Below are 8,273 nucleotides of genomic sequence, written 5' to 3' on the forward strand. Positions count from 1 at the left end.
ATGTTCAATCAATAATGTGTCATGTTCCTTAGAAACGAAAGTTTGATCTTGACCAATAGCGTAAGTATATCCTTTAATCTATGGTTAGTTTGTTGAATGTATCACCTCTTTCTTCTAAAGAAAAAGGTTTGGTTTTTCTGGTTAAACTCCAGAGATTCAAGTATGGACACGATAATAGTATTAAACGATACGTTACTATTTCGATATTGGCAATAATGCTTGCTTGCTTACGCCTGTTACTCTCAATGGAGCATAGGCCGCCGACCAGCATTCTCCAACCCACTCTCTACTGCGCATTCCTTTCTAGTTCTATCCAATTGCTGTACATTCTTCTCATGTCTATCTCCATTTCTCGACGTAATGTGTTCTTTGGTCTACCTCTTCTCCTTTGGCCTTGAGGATTCCATATGAGGGCTTGTCTTGTGATGCAGCTCGGTGCTTTCCTCAATGTGTGTCCTATCCACTTTCAGTGCTTCTTCCTGATTTCTTCCTCCGCTGGGATCTGATTTGTTCTCTCCCATAATAGGTTGTTGCTGATAGTGTCTGATAAACGGATCCGAAGTATACTGACCTACAATTATATACTTTATTATCTTCTTGATCGCTTAATCATTTTCCTTCAATTAATTGTATACAGAGAATTAGTAACCAAGTTAATCAATGATAATTGATAATCATCTTAACAACTTTTTGAAAACAAAATATTTGGTTTCTATCTTTCTTTATTTTTTCGTTTATTTTGTTTATATTTACAAGATAGTTGAAATTCTCATATCCATCTATCTGAATGATGTCAATTTAGAAGGGGGAACAATTCATTAGTATGATGAATAATGATTATAAGTGGATTACCATAATAGATCGTTTTAGTGTGAATTTCTCAAGTTTCAACTAAGATTAAATTATATGTATGATGCTAAATCTGCCTGGTACCCCCCCAGGGGCTACTGCCGGTCCCAAACCCGGGTAAAGGAGGAGGGTTGGGCATGAGGTTAGCAACCTCATCCTGTAGAAAACTAACTCGTTAAAAAAACGCTAACCAGGAAAAAATAATTCAAGTAATGATACTAACTTTCCTATATGGTTATTGTACAGATAGATTGAAGGTGAAATTGTTGATAATTGGATCTTACCTACATCAATCCATAAATAAGAATAACTGAGGAATTTTCGGAAAAAAACCCAAGTATACAGGCAATCAAGTCACATAGATCAAACATTAAACTACATTAGTGACAGCTAAACAGAGCATAGAAAGAATTGTGTACAGATACAATTTAGAAATGATAAAACTATGCTGTAAAATATTCACTATATGAAAGGTTGGCAAAGATTATCCTCTATTAATTTTATATAGGAATAGCTTTCTGTTATATCTTGATGAGAATAATGGATGGTAACCGTTGGAATCTATTTCTGGACTAATACTATACGTATATTTTTATTGTATAATTATTAAGTAACTAAACTATTCATATTCGTGTTCCTCTTATGATAAATTTTATTTTGATCTATGAACTATTATTGTACGATTTACCGTTCTTGAGTTATGCCCAGTATAACAGTTGCTATCTTTCACGTTCACAGTCGAACAGCTTGGAACCAATTAAACAATTTAGACTTCACAGATGACCTAACCCTCCTATCCAATACACACGAATAAATGCAGCTGAACATAACTAGTGTAGCATCCGCTTCTGCATCAGTGAGTTTCACCATACACAAAGGAAAAACTAAGGTCCTCAAATACAACACCAATAACACTAACACAATCACACTTGACGATGAAACTCTGGAGAATATGGAATCCTTCACATACCTGGGAAGCATCACCGATGAACAAGGGGGATCAGATGCAAACGTAAAAATGAGTATTGGCAAAGCAAGGGCCGCATTCCTACAATTGAAGAACATATGGAACTCAAAACAACTATCAACCAATATCAAAGTCACAATCTTCAATACGAACGTCAAGACAGTTTCACTGTATGGATCTGAATCTTGGAGAACTAACACAACCATCATCAAGAAGATACAAGTATTCATAAATAGTTATCTTCACAAGATACTCAATATACAGTGGCCGGATACGATAAGCAAAAGCCTTCTGTGGGAGAGGACAAACCAGCTTCCAGATGAAGAGGAAGTTAGGAAAAGATTATGGAAATGGATATGAAATACATTACGCAAATTACTAAACTGTATCACGAGGCAAGCCCTACTTTGAAACCCTGAATGGAAGCAGAAGAAAGGAATGTCAAAGAATACATTACATTGGGAAATAGAAGCAGATATGGGAAGGATGAATGAAAACTGAAAAGAACTAGGAAGGATTGCCCAGGACAGCGTTGAATGGAGAATGCTGGTGAGCGGCGTATGCTCCTCCATGCGGAGTAATAGGCGTAAGTAGTTATGTAACGTTCACAGTCACTTTTGGCTAAATCTTGTACAAAGAATGTTTCCTATTTTATGGTACGATGTGGTCTCTTTGATTTATATATAAACCCCGTATTTTTGAAATACATGATTCATATTACAGAGGCTGAAATTGGTGCTCTGAACTTAACAGGCAGGGCTAGTCAGGAAGCAGTGACGATAAGGACTTTAGACTGTTTGTAGAGGGTTTTATGCGTCATTGATCCGGCCCATAAATCACTGTTCTGTAATTAGCGTTATCATTACGTTAAACATTGATAGGGGCACAGACCCTCACGTTATAACACTGTCATAGCAACTATATCAAAAAAGTGTCCAAAGAGCCAATAAACCATTAAAAAATCCACCCTTTAAAACCTATAAATAGATCATCCTATCGTACGAAGATAGTCAATTACGAATAAGGTTCTAGGTAGGAACGGAAATAACACATGTAGAGTTATTAGAAAGTTCATTTCTACTTAAAGAGCTGATTGAAGATATTGTCCATTTTGATCATGAAAGCTCTGCGATTAAACCATGTAGATCAAAGAATATACTACCATCAAAAGACAGTATTTACCATGATATATAATTTTCAGAAGGGGTTTTGTGAAGATTGTAGTAATTTCAACAGTTGAGATCATGAGTCATTGAAGCTAAACCACCATGGAAAACCTGGAAGCATTGGACGGCACCTGGCACGAGACTGATAGATCCTGGGTTCGAGTCTCGCGAGGCGGGGTCGAGGATGCGCACTGCTGAGGAGTCCCATACTAGGACGAAATAGCCATCCAGTGCTTTCAGGTTTTCCATGGTGGTCTACCTCATGATCTCAACTGTTGAAATATAATTTTCAGTCTTAAATAGAGTTGTAGTTTTGCAATGTTGAGTTGTGTTTCGGAAGTAGAACTACATAGGTGTTCAATACCTTCATTGTTTTCAGTAGTGATGATAGATTAAAAAAACAAACTAAGACATAAGTTAATAATAAGGCTATATCGCAATTTTTAGTTTCTTTTTTGAACTGAACCAACGAGTCTCTGTTGATATTTGATTTTATATATACACGATTTATAGACTTGATATCATCCTAATAGTAATTATCAATATTCATCTGTATGTACATCATTTCATAGACACTTGATTGCATATAATTGCTAACCTGGAGAATGTAACTCTAAGTCATCACTGTAAATGACTGTTTATAAACATTTCAGGAATTCATTTCAAAAATATAGACACTATTGGACTCATGGTTATTAGTTAGTTGGGTGGTCTGTAAATATTGATGGAATAACAAACGTAATCACCTGTTCAGCTCCTTCTGATATTCAAATGAAGATAAGAAAGTATTTGAGTGAAATCAGTGACAGTGATGATTTGGTAATCCAATCAAAAGTAATCAAATGAGTAGATCAGTCGATAGCAATCAGAAGTTACAGGTGCATTTCATAGGCTAAGAAATGGATTAATTCCCTAAGGGGTAGAGTTTTAATTGTGCATTTTATGCGGTAGCCCACTATACTTTCTCGACCACTCTTGTGTTCTCGCTCGAGTAGTCAGTTGGGGGGCGGTAGTACATAGCACATCGTACATCAGCAACAGATTCCGGACAATGCCCCGTTACGGCAATTGACACACTTATAGATCAATGATTGTTCATATCTATAAATGACAACTTTATTATAGAATAGATGGAATACGACTAGTAGTGCAGCCCACAGAGAGATGGTCAGAGATGGTGAACGCGGAAACAACTGATGTGCATGACATGGCTCAACCTTGCAGACGTGGTCATTCTGTGTAACTTATCCCTAACTACAGAAACCTCTTATGAAAATTCCATATTATAGCCGTCATGTTCCTAACAGTAATTTCACAGGGCGCCTCAACTTTTATATGTTTTTGACCGAGCTTCATAGTCGTTGCTGCTATGCGTGTTTGAGTTTTTCAGTCGGGCTATCATATTGATCACTTAAAAACACGTTTAGCGTAGTTCAGATAACAAAGTCACCGGATTAAAATGTTGTCGCACTGCACTGATATAATCACTAAATGATCACGTAGTTTTCAGTCAAGCAAGCTTTCAAAATAAAAACCGTTAAGCCTCCTAATAAAATTAACATCGAGTTAACAGATATATCTGGATCGTAATTTGTAAAATACTTAGGCATCTTGGGTCCATTAATGCTATAAGCTAAGTGTAGCTTTCCATCTTATCTAGGACTCGTTACCAGGATATACCTGTATCTCATCGTTGATGTTCACTACGTGACTCGAATACTGTACCGTTCACTTCAAACGTCGTCGTGTCCAGATAGTCACTAGCTTTTGCAACAGTGTGAAGTTCAGTTCCTTCGTATTGTTCCGAGAGTGAACATCAACTCCGAGATACAGGTATATCCAGCTGACGAGTCTGAATAGGAGGAAACGCATGTTCTGGATTCCACTGCTAGCCACTATCCATCTTTGCTTGGAGTCATCATAAGATTTTCTTTGAAATTCTACATACATACTAGATGATATGAAAAAAAATTCAAGGAACTCAAGGGAGTAAAGAAATAATCCCCGAAATTTTTTACTAAGTAGGTTTTTATTCAGTTGTATATTGAACATACATAGATTTGTGTGTTTTAAAGATATCTAGTTATCATGAATTAAATGAATGAAGCAAACAACACCAAGTGAATTTAAACTTTACCCTATCGCACATGCAGGTGGCTATCAGGACTCAGTAGTTAAGTGGATAACGCGATGACATTTGAAACAAATAGCACGGGGTTCGAGTCTCAGAGTGGACATCAACTGTGAGATGCAGGTATATCCAGCTGACGAGTCCCTAATAGAACAAAACATGCGTCCTCGATTCCACTGCTAGTCACTATTCATACTTGCCTGAAAATCTTGTGACTTAAAGCAATATCAACGCAATCCGTACAGGATGCACATGTGCCTACAGGAGACTGATCAATTGCAGTCTTAAACAACAATCAGAAGATACAATCAAAGAACACCAAGTGAATTTATATGAATTTTCCTTCGTACAACTAGTGTAAAGTTATTTTACTCAATATTATCATTATTATTGTCTCGTGGTGATTAGTTTCGCTTGTTTCATTCATTAATACTATTAAGGTCAAAATCTTAACCTCTTCTCACTTTTTTCTGGCTTTCATAGATTATGTCTATTGGGTTATTGTTATTGCCTATATAGACATATATAATCACCCGCTGTTCATTGTCAATTGAAGTATCATCTAAATGTATGTATGTACGTTGGTATGTATGCATGTGTTTATGTTTCTATGACAGGTTTTATTCTTGTGAACTATGCTTTTTCAAATGTATGATTTCGATTAGTATTATCAAATAACTGAACTATTAGTTTTGTATGTTTGTATTTCAATCAAGTTTTTTTAAAGACCAGAAATATGTCAACTTGTTTTTTGTTTAGAGGTAATTGATAGGAAGACCTGTGAACTTACATAGACTTTCAGTGAAAATCATGAACTGATTTTTAGCTAAAACATTATTGGTAACCAGGATATACTGGATATCTGATCTGTCTTTATATGAAACTCTAGAGCAATGAACGGATGACTTCGTCAGGGGTCGAACCCAGGACCTTCGCTCTCATGGACATATACTTAACGTTTAAATCACCTTGATCTAAATTATGTAGAATCTACAACCTCTGCAAATACCCTCCTCTTACAATTATATAAATTTTGTAAGCATTAGGACTGAAATATACTAATTATGTTCAACAATTACATAAAGTAAACTAAAAGCGTTATTAATTCAGTTTGAAGTGGTTTGGATTAACGTGAATGCACACTGCTGAGAAGTTCCATACTAGGATGAAATGATCATCTAATGCTTCCAAATTTTCAATGATGGTCTAACATCAATCAATTCATGATCTTAATCAAAAACATAATAATCTCCACAACACTATATTAATAATGTCAATAATTATTCAACAATTGAACAAATCCAAATATAAATTTCTCATAAGTGAACATATAAGATAGACTTTTCGCCTAATTACAAATTATGAGAATGGGTTTTGTGGAGATTTTAGAAATTTCACTAGTTAAAATCATAATTTAATTGAAGCTAGATCACCATGGAAAACCTCAGAGTATTAGACGGCCAATTCGTCCTAGTATGGGACTACTCAGTAGTGTGCATACACGATCCCGCCACCCCATGAGATTCAAACACAGGACCTAACAGTCTCACGTGCGAGCATTTAACCATTACATCACTGAGCAGGCTGGCATCCAACAGTGTTAATGTGTAACTTCAAACAATCCATAAAGTTGCACCACCGTACACCATTGTCTTCAGTGAGTTGATATCTCAAAACAGACCTGGGTGAACTCCACTAGTTATGGTTTCTTACTAGAACTACAGGAAATGCCGCTTGAAGTCAGTCACTAGTGAGCAGATGATTATTATCAGAAGGGTTTTGTGGAGATTTTAGTAATTTCAATAGTTGAAATCATGAGTCAATTTATGTTAGACTACCATGGAAAACCTGGAAGCACTAGTTGATTTCAACTATTGAAATTACAAATTACTTAACTGAATAGTCATTTAATGGAATGTCTTCATATTTATGTAACAAATATATAACCTTTACATAGTGTTTGTCTTCAAGTTAAAGGATAATAGGAAAATTAATAGGTGTTTTAATTCTATACTACTAGAATGAAAATAAGTAGTATATATATCTATGTATTTTGTTTGTATGTATGGCTATGTCTGGTTGTACTGTATGGGATGATGAACAATATGATATACAGAATAAAGATTTAGTTGTTCTATGTTAAGATTTCTCATTAACTATTATCGGGCAGACTTAATGTTGAAACAAATAATATAAATTTATCATTCAAGGAATAAAAGTCCAGAATGCATAGAATGATATTATATATAATTCACTTGGTATTGTTTAGCTTGTATCTTCCCATCGAGGTTTAAGACTGAAATTGATCAGTTTGTTATTGGCATATGTGCATACTGTGTGTATGCCTCGATATTGCCTCAATTCACAAGCTTTTTGTAAATAATGATGGATAGTGGCTAGCAGTGGAATCTAGGACGCGCATTTCGTCCTATTTGGGATGCAGATACATCCGGCTGACGAGTCCCGAATGGGACGAAACGTGCGTCCTGGATTCCACTGCTAGCCACTATCCATCATTGCTTACAAAAAGATATTATATATAGTTATGGAAATTTGTGAAAACCCTTGACCTAGGTTTCCTGTTATTAGTTAATCGTCAGTATGGTTGCGGTGTATGCTACTTATACTGACAGGTATAAGTAGTATATGGCAGCAATCGATAGTGAAATTGAATTAAAGAGAAGAAGAATGTAAACAAAGAGCGATTGGACTAATGACTGAGTCCGAAGAATCTTGAAAGATGTAAAAGTCAACTGAGGAAAGATGTGTAAAGAATTTATTTGAGTATGATTTTTATATTATATAGAAGTATTGTATAATTTCGTATAAAACAATAAATTATTTTCTCCCACCTGAGTTCTTGTTCATTACATGGTATATGAACAAGATTTGCAAACAAAAATGACATTTACTGCCATAAAAGGTCGGCGAGAGCCTCAATACTTTAATGATAACATCTTAGACTTTGAAGCTGGTTAACATAAGGCTAAAATCCACCCAGAAAGCACCAGTTCCTTCGAGATTAAAAGTACACCTTGTTGGCGAACGCCAATTAGCAGAAAATTTAGGTTTAAAGAGAGTATTTTGTCGATTACTTTCAACTACTTATCATCTCATCATGGTCCATACGGTGTTGTATCACTACAACTAGTAACCATTA

The sequence above is a fragment of the Schistosoma haematobium genome, chromosome 5 (genome assembly GCF_000699445.3).
Source record: "Schistosoma haematobium chromosome 5, whole genome shotgun sequence".
Lineage (NCBI taxonomy): Eukaryota > Metazoa > Platyhelminthes > Trematoda > Strigeidida > Schistosomatidae > Schistosoma > Schistosoma haematobium.